The following is a 7,468-nucleotide window of genomic DNA, read 5'->3' as shown; positions in this document are numbered from 1 at the left end:
GAAGGAGACGCCCCCGTATCCAGTGTCAACTGGTTGAGAGACAGGCGCCCCCTCTAGCGGGCCCTCAGGAGGTCTCCCGATAACGGCTGGCACAATTGGAATGCCTGCAGAAAAGTCTCTAAGACGTCCAATACCAGATTGTAGGGCCCCCCGAAACAGTAAGGTGTCCCTTTTTATAGAGGCAGTGATAACGAACTTCCAGCAAATTGCTGCACCCCGGCTATTGATGAATATGATAGGACGACCAATCCTCAAGAGCATCTCTCACATTTTGAGAATGTAGCTCTTTTACATAGGTAAGAGACAGGCGCCCCCTCTAGCGGCCCCTCAGGAGGTCTCCCGATAACGGCTGGCACAATTGGAATGCCTGCAGAAAAGTCTCTAAGACGTCCAATACCAGATTGTAGGGCCCCCCGAAACAGTAAGGTGTCCCTTTTTATAGAGGCAGTGATAACGAACTTCCAGCAAATTGCTGCACCCCGGCTATTGATGAATATGATAGGACGACCAATCCTCAAGAGCATCTCTCACATTTTGAGAATGTAGCTCTTTTACATAGGTACCCAAACGGAATCAAGTGTCGCATTTTTGTTACCACTTTCGCCAGGGCCACATAGCAATGGTTCAATCAGTTGCATGTGGGAGCAGCAGAAAGTTTCCAAGAATTCGGATCTCTCTTTTTACACCAATTCGCTAGCAACTAGAAGCTTTGAAAAATAGAGCTTAGCCTTTTTGTCGTATGCCACCAAGACAACAAACCATTGAATGTGTACTTGTAGAGATTCAATGTTGTAGCATTGGAGGTACCCTCCGCCTCTCAAGAAGTGAAGGACAGTGCTTTGTCACAAGGACTCTTGGACGGGGACTTCTTCAAGTCCCTGGCCAAGAAACCCGTCAGAAAATTCGATGCCCTCCTAGCTCGTGCAACAAAATATATCAACATGGAGGACGTGCAAGCTTCTAAGAAGGAGAGTCAAGAAGAAAAAAGGAAAGAAGCTAGGGAGGAGGCCCCCTCTAAGAAACCCTGAACTGATTTTCGGGATAAAAAACCACCCCTCCAGAGGGTTAATGCAGTATACACCCCCTTGACAGTACCTATCACTCACGCCCTTATGGCAGTTGAAGGGCTTTGCCTACTAACTCGTCCCAAGTCATGGAAAAAAGGCTCCCAATATCCTAAGTCCAACAAATTCTATCATTTCCCCAACGATTACAGTCATACCACTTAAGAGTGTCGGCATCTCAAGAATGAAATTGAAGACTTATACAAAATGGATATTTACGGGAATACGTTTGTTGGGAGAAAGCTCGAGCAATCGGGCCATACTGAAAGCAAGAAATTGACAAAGGAAAGAAAGTAAAAGTCCCTAGCCCCGGTCTCTCCCAAGTGAAGAGCATAAAAATGGATTTGGGGGAGGATTGAGGCTAATAATCCTCCCCGTAAAGGAGTTATCCGAATGATTACAAGAGGCCCAAGTGGAGACGACTCCCAATATGCTAGAAAGGTTCAAGTCAGAGAGGCGCACGGTATAACTATAAAAGAAATATGGGATGTCGGGGCGATGGAGGGCACCCCCCTCATCCAGTTCGAAAAAGCAGAACGGTCGGGTCCTAAAAGCTCTCGTAATGATGCTATAGTCATAACAACATTATTAGCCAACTATGAAGTATGACGCACCTTCATAGATTCGGGAAGTTCTGCGGACATATTGTGCGGAAAGGTATATGAGCAGATGTAGTTATGGGATACTCGCCTAGAAAAGGTGAACACCTCCCTGTACGGTTTCACAGGAGAAATGGTTCATCCTCGAGGCATGGTTTCGCTCCCATTAAGTCTAGATACTGGGATTACTCGAAATGCTTGCTTGTTAAAATTCTTAGTGGTGGATACACCCTCAGTATACAACATCATCTTGGGGAGGCCCACCCTCAACGCTTTTCAAGCGGTAATTTCCACTTATTAAGTTTCCCACATCTGGACACGTAGGAGAACTACAAAAAGACCTCCTCTAATCTCAAAAATATTACGTGGAAGTTGTATGCAAAGGGAAAAAAAGAAACAAGGATGAAATGGTTAAAGAGGCACCCCCAAACAAGCAAGGGCAAGGGACTGTAGAAGATAAAGAAAGTGTGGGGACGTCCCCCGAGGTTGTGCCAGCTGAGGAATTAATGAACGTTGAATTTTATACTCGGAGATCCGAAAAAATTTACGTGAATCAATTCTCAAATGGAGGATGCAGTACGTGAAGAAATAATTCAAGGTTTACTTTGCAATGTAGACATCTTTGCATAGACCTCTCAAGACTTAAAAGGGATTGATCCTAACATCAGAACCCACCATCTCAATATAGATCCCAGCATCAAGCTGGTAAAATAAAAGAAGAGACACTTTGGGCCTAAAAAAGATAAATAATCTAAGCTGATGCCGCCACACATCGAAGAAATACAATTCCAGAAATGGCTATCCAATGTCGTATTAGTAACTAAGCTAGGGGGAAAATGGAGATTGTGTATGACTTTAGTGATTTCAACCAGGTATGCCCTATCCTTTACCACGAATTGATCAACTGGTGTTCCACATCAGGATGTAGATTGTTAAGCATGATGGATACATCTAAAGGATACCACTAGATAATGTTGGTTGCAGAGGATCGTAAAAGAGTCAGTTTCATCACTTTCACTGGAACATTCTATTACGTAGCCATGCCATTTGGTCTAAAGAACGTAGGGGTTACCTACCAATATTTGGTAGATAAAATATTTTGCCTATAAATTGGAAAGAACATTGAAGTGTATGTGGACAATATGCTAGTAAAAAGTAAGGAGACCAAGGACCATGATGCAGACTTAGAAGAAACATTCTCTGTTCTGAGGAACTATAGACTAAAGCTCAACCCTGGAAAATGTGCCTTTAGAGTAAAAGGGGGATGCTTGTTGGATTTATGGTAACCCAAAGAGGAACCGAGGTTAACCTCCTCAAGATTAAAGCCATTCTAGAGATAAAGGCGCCCTCCAACATTAATAAAGAATAAAGACTAACTGGGAGGGTGGAAACACTCAGCCATTTTATCTCTAAGTCGGTAGAGAAATGCTTGCCCTTTTTCATAGTCCTATAGAAGGCGAAGAATTTTGAGTGGGACAGTGCGTGCCACCAAGCCTTTGAAGAATTCAAACGATATTTAGTGGGGCTCCCTCTACTGGTGAAACCATTCCCAAGGGATACCCTTTATGTGTATTTATCAGCCACCCCTCATTCGTGAAGATAACGGAAAACATATGTCGACTTATTACGTCAGTAAAGTACTCAAAGAGGCGGTAGATGTCAGAATAATGTAAAGTACTTAAAAAGTCAATTAGATTGGCTTAAATGTAATTTATTAAGACGATTAATTGATATCATATAATATTATTTTTAAGTGAATAAAATGAGTATTCGCTTATTTTGGCATCTACTTTGTTATGCTCATTATGTATGTTTGCATTTAATACAACACTACAACAAAGCTCACAAACCAATTGACAACCGTGCAGTTGGGCCGCGCATTGGATGGTGGTCATGAAACAACCGCCAAAAGGTTGGGTTTGAAACATTCTAAGTTAAGGACCTTGAGAATTTGCATCGAGAGTCCTATGGAGAATTCCACTAAGAGTTGCATTCAATTGGTGAATACTATGTTTCATCGGTGACAAACATGGGGCGTCTATGCGATCTTGGTGGGTTGATTGGTTAGGTGTCCAATCAACTAAACTAACTCGCGAGGATCGTCATATGGAAGCTTTGGACACTTGATCTATATGACTCGAGTCCCTGACTTCGATAGTACGAAAGTAGTCGTCGGACTTGAGGAATCACGGCAGTCATGTGCATACGATTATTGTATCTTGGTCTGCGCGAGAGGTGATTGTTTCATAGACACGATCATCATATACCTTATCCAATACAGTCGGAGTATGTAACAAGGACGATGAGTTTCCAGAAAGGATCCGTCCCCTATCAGTATGTGACAGAGGTATCTCCTATGTACTTGGAGATGCGTTCAAGCTCTATGTACCTGTGGGCTACAGTCGTTGATCGAATAGGAAAAAGTGGTTCCTATATGGAGAAACTTGGAGTAACGATCTCAAGTATTAAGCATAGACGCTTGGTCCAGGATGGGAACCGGCACTTAATTTCATGCCCTAGACTAAGGTTGGGAGATGGTAGATGGAAGGACCGTACCCGTATGGACTCGAGAACCTAAATGTTCACACAGAAATTCACCTAATCTCTAGTGCCATGAACCGTTGCTAGACGACCACCCATGGTGACGGGCTTTCTTGATTAAGGGTTAATCAAGAATTATTAATTAAATTAGATTTAATTAATAATAGCGTTATACACTGGCCAAAGTATAGCTGAAAGGTGAACCTAAAGAGTCACACATAAATCACAGGAAAGGGACAAGAAATTTTGGAATTAATTCCACAAGTGATTGGATTATTTAAAAAGAGAGATCCATTGGATGGCAAAGACCCAAAAATAAATTAATGGCATTAATTTATTTTAGGTTTGTCCTTATTATTTAATAAGTTGGATCTTATTTATTAATAAAGACAATTTGAGCTTATATATTTAATTAGATTAAATATAAGTTGGGCTCCATTAAATGGATTTTTATTAAAATTAAATTTAAATAAAAATTCATTGGGCTTGTATTTTTTTTTGTAAAAATTGGCCAACATGAATTATTTTGAGCCCATGAAAAATTCCATGGAAGGAAATGACTAGTGAATTGCAATTCTGAAAAGTGCAATTCTAGCCATTATTAGGGGTATCTTTTTATTTGGAATAGAGAGAAATATACCTTGGAGATAAAAAATGTCTTTAGAATTATCAATACAAGATATATATATATATATATATATTAAATTATTATTTGGAAATTAATTATGATCATTTACACAACAAAAAATTCCCCCTCTTCCAAGGAGCATTCTGCCACCCCTCTCTCTATCACGCTGATAGGATCGCATTTTGTGCTAATTTCATGTAATATTTTGACCTATTTTGTGATCAAATGCTTCTAATTAAATATTATTTTGCAGCATTAGGACAAATGAAATGGAAAATGAAGAAAAGCACCAAAATAGAAATTTGGACAAGACTCAAACTCAATTTTTGGCAAGAATTTGGAGCTGCTTGGACTACCTTTTGATGAATGAGAGTTTAACTAGGACTATAATTTTATTTCCATTAAGTCTTTTAGTTCAATTAGGAATCTACTCTTAATCCTAGTAGAATTATGTATCTAGTTATTATATATAGGGATGTAATTTACTTTATGGGACAACTTTTGAACTCTTCTATTTCTCTACTTTTTATAATATTTTCTTACTTTGCTTTTCATGCGTTCTTCCATCAGCATGTCTAGCTAGTTCTCTTATTCTGGTTGAAGATTTGGTGATTGCTTAAATCCAACGAGTTGTGAGATCTAATTTATGTTTTCTACTTTTATTCATATTGGTATCTGTGTTGTTCTCTGTGTTTTTATTACAAATACTCTGATTTATTGTCAAGAATATTTGCCTAGCCAATTGACTTACAAATCCGTAATTGTTTGTTTAGTTCAATAACTAGTGGTAACATAGCATAATTGATTATGTAGAATTTTTCGATTATGTTGTGGGGAATGCACAATCTAACTTAAATAAATCCTCGTATGAATTTATTGGTTAGAATTGGGCCTTTCTACTTCTTAATGTTGTCGGTAAATTAAATCTTGAGGACGTTCCCAAGGTTGTTTACTGATTAGGGATTTAGTAAACGGACGTTCCTTGACTATCCACAAGGTAAGGAAAGGTGAGGTCGTTAGGCCGTACCAATGGCCATAACTAATTTATCAATCATTAATAATTGTTATCTTTGCATCTATGATCGACCGTGGAATTCAGCATGATCCTATCTTTAACTGGAATACTTTTATCATATATTTATCTCTTCTTATTTTAGTTTTTTATTTTTATTCTTCACAATCATAAATCCCCCCCAATTATTTTTATTTTTATTTTTATTGAAGGAATTAATTTAAAATCAATCCCTGTGGATTCGACCCTACTAACACTTCTACAAAAATATTCGTAGGAATTATTTTTGGTGGATTCGACACCCATCACACGCTTGGTGTGTTTTCTTTCTCTTGTTCTCTTCTAGCAAAGAAGGCATAGAGATCCCTACTCCGGTGTGTTGTGGACAAATTAGAAGGTTCCTGCGTTGGACCGTCAAGTGAAGAGCATTTCAAGCGAACATTTGAAAAGAAGGTATTGTTTTCATCTCTTCTATTTCGGTTTTCTTGATTCTATATCAGCCCCATTTATACTTTATTTTATTATACATCAAATGCCCGAAAACTCCTAAATTACACCCCTTTGATTCGTTATTTATGCAATTTATTTTTATTATTATGCATTTTTACCTACCGCTTCTGCTAGCACGGTACCAGGCCATATCATGTGATCCCCTCCAGAAGGACGGTACACTCTTATGTGGAAAATGACCCTCACACTTGTCATCACAGCTAGGAGGTTGCATCCTTATTTTCTCTCACATTCTATTGGGGTAAAAACTACTTGGCTCTGCAGCAAACGTTGGCAAGCCAAATACATGAGGACGATTGCTAAAATGGGCGGTAGGGGTAAGTGAGTATGATATGCTAAGACTTTATTTCCGAGCCAGCAGGGGCGTCTAAAGAAAACACCCCCAAGCTGAAAAATCGCTATTACATGTAGATGGATCAGCTACAAGTCAGGATAGTGGTGTAGGCATAATCATTACTTCACCCCAAGGAGAGGATTTAGAATTTGCCGTCAAATTTGGGTTTAAAGACTCCAACAATGAGGTTGAATACGAATCACTTGTAATAGGTCTCAAAATGGCACAGAAGTGGAGTTAGACACTTGATAGCTTATTCAAATTCTCAGCTAATAGTCAAATAAGTGGAAGGCCCATACGAAGTTAAGGAAAAAAAAATGATACAATACCTAAAGTAGATAACAGAATTAAAGATAGAATTTGAGAGTTTCCAACTTATTCAAATCCTAAAGCATTGCGGGCTTGATACTTCTGGCCCTCCACGAAGCAAGACGCATGACAATTGGTGAGCAAATGTGAGAAGTGTCAAAAGCACTCCTCCCTCATACATCAATCTGCAGAACCCCTCACAACCATGCTGTTACCTTGTCATTTCGCACAATGGGGAATGGATATTGTGGGACCTTTCACCCTAGCACCCAGTCAATGAAAGTTTCTACAGTAGCCATCGACTACTTCACCAAATGGGTAGAGGCCGAGCCACTCGTCATTATCACATAACAGAGTTGATGAAATTTATGTGGAGGAATATCATCTGTCGTTTTGGACTCTCTCAAGAAATAATCTCAGACAATGGTCGATAATTTCAAAGCAATAGAATATATAAGATTGGTGTAAAAA

The sequence above is a fragment of the Sesamum indicum genome, linkage group LG6 (assembly GCF_000512975.1).
Source record: "Sesamum indicum cultivar Zhongzhi No. 13 linkage group LG6, S_indicum_v1.0, whole genome shotgun sequence".
Classification (NCBI taxonomy): Eukaryota; Viridiplantae; Streptophyta; class Magnoliopsida; order Lamiales; family Pedaliaceae; genus Sesamum; species Sesamum indicum.
Note: the sequence above shows the minus strand (reverse complement) of the source record.